General features: G+C 44.0%; 1 pseudogene; it reads right to left on the bottom strand.

The window, feature by feature from the left end:
* Positions 1–8,526: 8,526 nt before the first annotated feature.
* On the bottom strand, positions 8,527–9,417 carry LOC114236770 (40S ribosomal protein SA-like; annotated as a pseudogene).
* Positions 9,418–9,680: the final 263 nt, after the last annotated feature.

The following is a 9,680-nucleotide window of genomic DNA, read 5'->3' as shown; positions in this document are numbered from 1 at the left end:
ACTGTTACTGTCACTCCCACTTTACAGATGAGGAAGCCAAGGCACAAACGTAATTTGCCCGAGTCCCATAGTAGAGTCTGGCTCCAGCCCCCCACCTCCCCCCTCGCTGTGCTGCCCCCAGTTACCATCACATCATTCCCAAATTCTCTTTTTTTCTTCTGCCTTAGTTCAGGACTCCATTCTCTCAACTAGTGCAGTAATCTAACTGGTTTTCCTGACGTGTGTTGCCCCTTCAATTCTGCCTTACAGTGTATCTCCCAAGCTCTCTTTCTAAAGCACAGATCTGCCCACGCAGTCACCGGCCTGTTATGGATCACTTTGCGTTAAAGGCCAAAGCCCCTAACTTAACACACAAAGCCTCTCGAACCCAGGAAGTCCACCTGGGTGCTGTTCCGCACATACCTGCCTTCTCACTCATGGCCTTTGCACCTGTACCTCTCCGCCCCACCTCCACTGTCTTCCCTAGCTAACTCCCAGGGATCTGTTAATATGCAAATATGCCTTCTGCAGAAGCTGTCCTGCCCTGCACGAGGGAGGGCTCTTCTCTACACCCTTTCCTCTGCGCTCTTCTCGTTCTTGCCGCTACCACTGCCCTTCCCAGGCTGCTGGCAGCTCCTGGGGGCAGGGGCCGCCTCCGTCGCTGGGACCCTCACGCCGGGCCTGGGGCCTGGCTGACCACAGCGCCCTTTGTGGGATGAATGGCGGGGGCAGTAGAGGTGTGCTCCCTGGGGACGGCCCTCCTAACTAGACTCCAGTAACCGCTCCCTTGAAAGAGCTTTGCAGCTGGCACCTTGGCGGGCCAGCAGGGCCGCGGATGAGCGCTGCCCTCTAGAGGCGGAACTGTTCCCGGCCTCGGAGGCTGCAGAAGCACCACGGAGACTAGCCCGAGAGCGCTGGCTCTGCGGCAGCTGCCCTTGGCCGCCATCTCAGAGGGAGGCCCTTGAGGAGGAAGGCATCGTAGGGTGTGAGAGCTAGAGGGCACCCTAAAGACGATTGGTCCAGCCCCCCCAGGGTTCATGATAGTCCACCGTGCGAAGAAAGAACAGGGATAAACGGCAGCGTTGGAAATCCAGAAGCTCCGGGTGGAGGTTGAAACAGGCAGGGGGGCGCTGGTTGGCTCAGCCTGCTCTGGGCCAGGCGCTATTGTCGTTAACTGGAGGGCGTGGACTGTCCACAAGAGCTTACGTTCTGTTGGTGTCGGGACAGAGAACAGATGTGTAACAAATAACTATCAATGAGCACTATGGAAAAGGTAAAATGTTCTAACAGGAGAGAGGGGACTACTTTAGCTGTAGGGGGTAGGGAGGGATATGGGATGGACTCAGAGGAGGTGCTATTTTACCTAGTGCATTCATTAATTCAACAAACACTAGGCCATAATATGTAATAAGGTAAACAAAAATTCCTGTCCCTTCGGAGCTTAATTCTAGTATGGGGGGGCGGGGCATAGAAAACAAACATGTTAGATAGTAATAAGAACTCAGAGGAAAAATACAGGCAGCGTAAGGGAAGTGATGGGAAGTACTATATTAGATAGATGTTCAGGGACCTCTCTGGTGTGACAGCTGAGCAGAGAGCTGTGAAGTGAGAGAACAAGCCGTGTGGATAAGGAGGAAGAACATTCCAAGCAGGGGAAGCTTGGCATAGTTAATGGACCACAAGGAGGTCAGGATGGCTGGAAGGGAGTGTGCAAGGGACAGAGTGGGAGAAGAGGCAGCAGGAGGAAGCGTTTTAAAATGATCAGCGTGACTGCTGTATGGAGAATAAATTCTAACGGGGATAAGTAGAAGCAGGGAGACCACTTAGTAGACCAGTCGGTCCAGGTGAAAGACTGTGGTAGCTTAGAACAGGGCGTGGTTGCAGGGTTGCATTCAGGACATATGTTGAAGGTAGAGCTGAAAGGATGTACTGATGGATTAGATGTGTGGGATGGAGACAACCCAAAGGTGAGCACCTAGATGAACGTTTGTCACTTATTGGAATGGGGAACATGAAGGGAAGAGTGGCTTTAGGGCAGGATGAAGTCAAGAGCTGGTTTTTGACAAGTTAAATGTTAAAATGTAGGGGAAAATTTTTATTATAAAAATTTTAAATGTTCAGCAAAATTGAAAGGATTTTATCATGGGCACCCATATACTCACTACCTAAATTTCATCAACATTTTGCTATGCTTGATCTCTCCATCTATCCATCCCTCTTCCATCCATCATTCCATTTTATTTTTTGATGCATTTCCAAAAAAAAAAAAGTTGGGGTTATCAATACACTTACCCATTAACAGACTTCAATATTTGTTTTGTTTTTGTTTTTTTTTTAGTTGTAGAGTTGATTTCTAATATTAGTTTCAGGTGTACAACATAGTGATTCAATATTTGTATAACTTATATTCCATTTAAAGTTATTATAAAATCTTGTTTATATTCCTTGTACTGTACAATATATCCCTGTATTTATTTATTTTATACATAGTAGTTTCCTCTCCTCTTCCCTCTCCCCACTGGTAACCACTAATTTGTTCTCTGTGAGTCCATTTCTGTTTTGTTATATTCATTTGTTTTATTTTTTAGATTCCACATATAAGTGATAAAATACAGTATTTGTCTTGCTCTGACTTATTTCACTAAGCATAATACCCTCTAGGTCGATCCACATTGTTGCAAATGGCACAATTTCATTCATTTTTATGGCTGAGTAGTATTCCATTGTATATATATACACATCCTCTTCATCCATTCATCTGTTGATGGGCACTTAGGTTGCTTCCATATCTTGGCTATTGTAAATAGCGCTGCTATGAACATTGGGTTGCATGTACCTTTTTGAATTAGTGTTTTCATTTTCTTTGGGTATATACCCAGCGGTGGAATTGCCAGATCATATGGTAGTTCTATTTTCAGTTTTTTAAGGAAACTCCATGCTGTTCTCCATAGTGGCTGCACCAGTTTACATTCCCACCAACAGTGTACTAGGGTTCCCTTTTCTCCACATCCTCACCAACATTTGTTATTTGTAGACTTTGTGATGACAACTATTCTGACAGGTGTGAGTTGATATCTCATTGTGATTTTGATTTGCATTTCTCTGATGATTAGCGATGTTGAACATCTTTTCATGTGCCTGTTGGTCATCTGTCTATCTTCTTTGGAAAAGTGTCTTTTCAGTCTTCTGACCATTTTTTTAATTGTTTTTTTTTTTTGATATTGAGTTGTAAGAGCTATTTATATATTTTGGATATTAACTCCTTATCGGTCACATCATTTGCAAATATTTTCTCCCATTCAGTAGGTTGTCTTTTCATTTTGTTGATGGTTTCCTTTGCTGTGCAAAAGCTTTTAAGCTTAATTAGGTCTCTTTTGTTTATTTTTGCTTTTCTTTTTTTTTTTTTTTTTGCCTTAAGAGAAAGATCAAAAAAAAAAAAGCTGCAGTTTTTTGTCAAAGAGTGTTCTGCCTATGTTCTCTTCTAGCAGTTTTATGGTTTCAGGTCTTACATTTAGGTCTTTAGTCCATTTTGAGTTTATTTTTGTATACAGTGTGAGAAAATGTTCTAATATCATTCTTTTACATGGGGCTGTTCAGTTTTCCCAGCACCATTTATTGAAGAGACTGTCTTTTCTCTATTGTTCAGTATTTGTTTAGTATTTTTTTCCTTTGAGGTAAAATGTCAATGAAAAGTACAAATATTAAGTGTACATTCTTTTTTTTTTTTTTTTTTTTTAAATTTATTTACTTATTTATTTATGGCTGCGTTGGGTCTTCGTTTCTGCGCAAGGGCTCTTTCTAGTTGTGGCAAGCGGGGGCCGCTCCTCATCGCGGCGCGCGGGCCTCTCACTGTCGCGGCCTCTCCTGTCGCGGAGCACAGGCTCCAGACGCGCAGGCTCAGTAATTGTGGCTCACGGGCCCAGCTGCTCCGCGGCATGTGGGATCCTCCCAGACCAGGGCTCGAACCCGTGTCCCCTGCATTGGCAGGCAGACTCTCAACCACTGCGCCACCAGGGAAGCCCTAAGTGTACATTCTTAACAGATAAACTTGCGTAACCCAAACTCCTGACAAATTATAGAACGTTACTGTCACTTCCAGAAAGTTTCCTTTCCCTGTTAATTCCCATTTCCATCTGCCTAGAGGCAGCCACTGTTCTGATTTTTTCCACCATAGATTGGTTTTACTAGTTCTGTACTAGGGAGTATTTATATATATGAATATATATGGATAAATGGAATCTCACATATACACTCTTTTGTATCTGGCTTCTTTCTTTTTTGTGGACAAGCATATTCATTTCTTTTGGGTAATACCTAAGAGGGGAATTGCTGGGTCATTAGGGTAGGTATATGCTTTAGTTTTATAAGATAACTGTCAGACCTTTTCCAAAGGCCCATCAACAAAAGAATGCATAAATACATTGTGGTGTATTCATATTATGGAATGCTGTGCTATGGTTAAAATCAAGTAGAGCCACATGTATCAACATGGGTAAATTTCAAAAACATAATTTTTGGGGGGGGGCATATTTTAGATCAAAACATGCAGTATGATACCTTTATATAAAATGTGAAAGCTCGTGAAAGAAATATTATATAATAGTTATGGATACTTACTTATGCAGTAATAGCATAAAAGCAAGCTTTGCAAAAATAATCAATTTCAGGATAGTGGTATCTCAGGTGGGGGTTGGAGAGACGAATGGGATCAGAGGGGTTCATGATTGGCTTCAACTATATCTGTAAAGTTGTATTTCCTGAAAAACATCTGAAGCAAATATGGTAAAAGGTTAAGATTTTATGTAGTTGGGTGCTAGATACATGTTCCTTTTATTAATCTCTAGTTTTTGGTTCACCTTATCTAAGGTGCTGCCCCTGCCCTCTACTTCTGCAGGTGGTGGAGACTGGGCTGAGCCCGGATGTGGGAGCAGAGCTGCTCGCTCCCACTCTGTCTCACTCACGTGGCTGCCACGGTTCAGGGGAAGCTCCCCAGAGACCCCAGGTAGGACGGCCTGGCAGACAGCACCCTGACCTGCTCCCGGTTACCGCAGCCTTGCAGATGACTTCCAGCCCTGCCTTCTCCACCTCGCTCCTAAATTTAGGTCTGTGACCTGGACCTAGCTCTCCCTCCAATCCTAGTTCCAAACCCTACTTAAAATTGAGTTTATTTTAAAATATCTGTTCTGTTCCATTGTTTTGGGGTTTTTTCTTCAGGAACTCTGACTTTACACTTGTGTAATTTCCTTTGTCTGTCTTCCCTATCACTCCCTCTCTAATGATTTTTATTCATTTCCATTTTATCTTCTTCACTTTTATTTCTATTCTTTTTATCTTCCATGGTGTCCCTTAGAGTGGTGTCTCCTCTCTCTTGTGTTTCTTGTAATTTGGTTTTTGTATCTGAAATGTTTTGTATTTATTTTTCTTACACTTATTTAGTAAATCTACCCATATCTGTTCCCTGTCCTCCTCTTGTCTGTCACCTTCCGTTCCTTGATCTCACCATCACTTCCTTGAGTTATTTCTGCTTTGTCAGCTCCCTGCATAGCTGCCACTGCCTTGTTACATTTTTGAAAATTCATAACAGGATATTGGGTTAAAATTTTCTTCTGCTTTGTGGCCACATTTCTCTGATGAGTTTTCTTAGTCTGCAGGGAAGTTTTGTTACTCCTTTTCAGATTTTCTTCTGACGGTACCTTTGTATGGATGTTTTTCTTACAGTACCTTTGATTGGATGTTGAGTTATAAGTTTTTATCGTTTTGGAATGAGTTGGATTTTTCTAAAACAACTATTGGCAAGAGAATCCCATGATAGGAACAAGGGAGCTTTCCTCATTTCTCAGCTCAAGGCTTCCTTCTGTCGGTCTGGGGGTGTGTACTTTACTTTAGGGCACCTACCTGTAACGGGACCTCCTCTCAATTTAGGATTCTAACCTGGCTCAGCTAGTCTGGAGCTCCCCTGGTTCCTCCCCCAGCCACTGGTTTCCAGGCATTCTGCCCCTTCCTGCCAGCCTGCTCTTCTCTTTTTCCTAAGCTGCACCTGTGGGTCCTCCAGGCACTTACGGATTAATTTCTTCCTCTCCCAGTATTCGTGCCCTCTTCCTTCTTAATCCTGCTCACATCTATTCCCACCCAGGCTGAGCACTCTCCTGAGTTGAATTTTTGCTGAGAATTGCTGTACCTCCACCCTCTGGACTCTTGTGCCATTTCTGGTCTTCCCTGGGGCACCTGCTAAACCGCACGTTATGGTTTCCTGTGCTGGTTTGGGGAGGGGGGGTGATGCTATACACCATATGAAGTTTGTGAAATTTCTCACTTCCTTGTTTTACTGAAGATGTAAGCATGTAGGCGTTTCATACCCTTGTTCTCATTGCTCTGAATGATTTTCAGGAAAATTGGAAAGATTCTGAACAAAGCTGTCACCACGTACCCTTCAGGCTGACCTAGAGTCCTTAGCCAGGCATTCAAAGCCCTCCACAGGCTGACGTTGGTTTTTCTCCCTGCTCTTAGGTGTGACCACGGGTCCAGCCAGACTAATCTCCCACCATCCTAGGAACTCACCATGCACATTCCTTCCTCTGTGTTCTAGATGTTTTCCACAATTGCAGTGTTCCCTTCAGGGGCTTCTTTAAGGTAGCCATTGTTTTTGGTGACCCAGCATGTATTTCTCCCTTTCTCTACCACCCATCAACAGGGATAGATGCATAAACCCAGCTTGTTAATCATGGTGCCCCTTCCCTGGGCAACAGTTTCAGGGAAAGCTGAATGGTCCAAGTAGGGCCAGAGTCCCTCCCTGACTTCCTTCCACTAGAGCTAGCTGGGAAGCCTGCCTCTTGCCTCTGGTGTCACTGTGTCAAAGAATATTCATCTGGAAGAACACACCATCTGCAAAATTAAAGGATATGGTGATACAGAGAGAGAGAGAGAGTTTCCTTGTTTAAGTCCTGGATCCACCCTGAAGTTCCTGGTGACATAAGCCAGTCGATCACAGTTTAGATTAAGTGCAACTGAAAGACTCCTAACAAACACACCTTACTGTGTTCTCCCATCACCCTGGTGTTTTTACCTGTCGTAACACACATCACACCATATGGTGATTGTAATTGCCTGTTTATTTGTTTGTATCCCCCACTGAAAGCCCTTTACCACAAGGTCCACACTGTTCACCATTGGGTGCCTGGTACCTTGCATTATGCCTGGGCAGCATTGGGCCGTCATTTAGCATTCAGTTGAAACTTCATTTCTGCCTTTCCTAATTCTTCCCATCACTCAAGGTCTTAGACTCCAAGTTCTTTTTGACGCATTCCACATCAAGTTGAAGAATCTACATAAAATGTCCAGGATAAAGCAGGCTCTCATCAGAGCTGCATCCTCCTCGTCCCTAGTTACTCGAGTCAGAAGTGATGTCTCCCTCGTGGGAGCTCCTATATCTCATTTAATCAAATGATATCTACTCATACTGTCTTAAAAGAGAAATGCAAATGACTTATAACTAACGTAAGTTTTCAAATGTGATTGTAAATGCCAGAAGCAAGGACCTAGTACAGTGCCTCATATAAAAGAATCCACAGTTGTTGAATATACAGCTGAATATACAGCACAATGATCAATACTTTAGAGGTTAAATGGAAACCGGTAGTCTGTTATTGGCTGTGGGAGTCCTTATGTTAAGTGAGTCGCGGGGTAGATTCAAAGGAACCTGAAAGAAGGATAAAGCTGAATCACACTTTTGCAGAATGCGTGAATGCTGTTTGAAAATCGAATTAAGCCATAACAACTGACCACAGCTGAAAAATAGTCGTGGTTTTTTTCTACGCCCAAATGTCTCATTACTTGGTAAAGGCTGTTAACTTGTCCAAGCTGAATAGTTGGAAGGAGAAATGAGGCATGAGGAGGGCAAGTTAGAGTTTATTGTGCCTTCCATTTCGATAAGGGGAAACTGAGTGTGGCTAGGAAAAGAAGCCTGAAACTCTGGCTCCAGAACTATGTTCATACCTCTCATATCAGCCTCATATTTTTCTTTGGCTGTGTCTTCTATATATAATTAGTGATAGTCTGATTGATTCAATTCTTCTGGTGGGATGTAAGCTCCAAAAGGCCAGGGACTTGGTCTGTCTTGTTCAATGCTGAGCCTCCCAACACCTAAAACAGTGCCTAGTCCTTGTGTCTGGGGCCATAGTAGGAGCTCCATACATATTTATTGAATTCATATCTCTACAATACTGGACACAGCTTGTTTACCTTTTATGGATCTTGCTAAAATATTTATATGTCCCGATTTCCTTTTCTGATGCAGATGTTAAAAGAACATCTTCAACTCCAAGTTCTATGATATCAGTGACCTCCAGTGTCTTATTCACTAAAGTATCTCTAGTGCCTAAAACAGGAGACATTCTGTCAATACTTATGGAATGAATGATTTAAGTATTTGATTAGTGAATTTTAAATTGAGCGAAAAAATGGAAATGATTGGCTCAGACTTCTTGGGGTTTTTTTTGGAAACTGTTTATTTTCCGTCAACCTACTTTCATTTTACGAGTTTGCGGAAGAACAGTTTAAGACCACTCAGTGGTTGTTCCTACCCATTCAGTGGCCTGAGCAGTGGGAGCTGCAGACCAGTCTTCAGTGGCAGGCTGAGCACTCCAGTCTTCAGTGAGGGACTACTGAATAGGCACAGAGGGCACCTGCACACCTCGGACCAGTCTGCCCCCTCAGGTTGCGTAGCAGTGAACTCAGAAGCTGGAGCAGATCATTCACCCTGAAATTCCTCCATGGTCACAGCCTTCTCAGCTGCCGCCTGCTCTTCCTTTTCATTCTCTTCAGGATCTCCGTAGAAGCAGAGATCAGGTATGACCTCCCATGGGTGTTCGCGGGAGATGGTGCCACGCATGCACAGAACTTCCCGGGCGAGCGTCCACAACATCAGACCCCCTGAGTGAGCTCCCTTGTTGTTGCATGGGAGGCAATGTCCACATAACACAGAGGAGAGTCTGTGTTACACAGAGCAAAGGTAGGCAGGTTAGCGTAAGAGGCCTCTGTGAGAGGCTGGTGGTCAGCCCTGGGATCAGTAACCACCGGAAGTCTTGGCTCCCGGAAGGCTTCCTGGATCTGGTTAGTGAAGATTCCAGGAGAGAAGCAGCCAGCAATAGGAGGGGCTCCAGTGACAGCAGCAAACTTCAGCACAGCTCACTGGCCAGTATTCCTAGAGGATACGACACTGACATCAGCTGGGTTTTCAATGGCAACAGTGGCACGAGCTGCCAGCAGAAGCTTGTCCCAGGTTCTCTTCGGATTTATGTTGTAGACGCCATCACTTTTCCTTTTGTAGATGTACTGTTCCATTTGGAAGTCTAGGTTGGTGCCACCTAAGTGGGTTCCTGCTGCAAGAAATTTGAGTACATCCTCCTCCTTCATTTGCAGGAAATCAAGGGCTCCGGACATTGTGAAAGTTTCCCTTTAAGTTACAGTGGGAATCCAGAACAATGCCATATGGACCCCTGTCTGGGTAGTGCGGAAGGGGCTCAGACTTAGTAAGAATGTTCTGCTATGTTTGTTTTAACCTCTACAGTTTATAAGTACCCTCACAAATATCCCCTCACTTGAATCTTACAACAACCCTATGAGATTTATTTTGTCAGTTTTATAGATGAGGAAAAAGGCTCAGAGGAATTACGGGGCTTGTCTAAGGTTACATAGTTGGCAGA

The sequence above is a fragment of the Balaenoptera acutorostrata genome, chromosome 17, assembly GCF_949987535.1.
Source record: "Balaenoptera acutorostrata chromosome 17, mBalAcu1.1, whole genome shotgun sequence".
Classification (NCBI taxonomy): domain Eukaryota; kingdom Metazoa; phylum Chordata; class Mammalia; order Artiodactyla; family Balaenopteridae; genus Balaenoptera; species Balaenoptera acutorostrata.
Note: the sequence above shows the minus strand (reverse complement) of the source record. Positions and strands in the feature narration are given on the sequence as shown.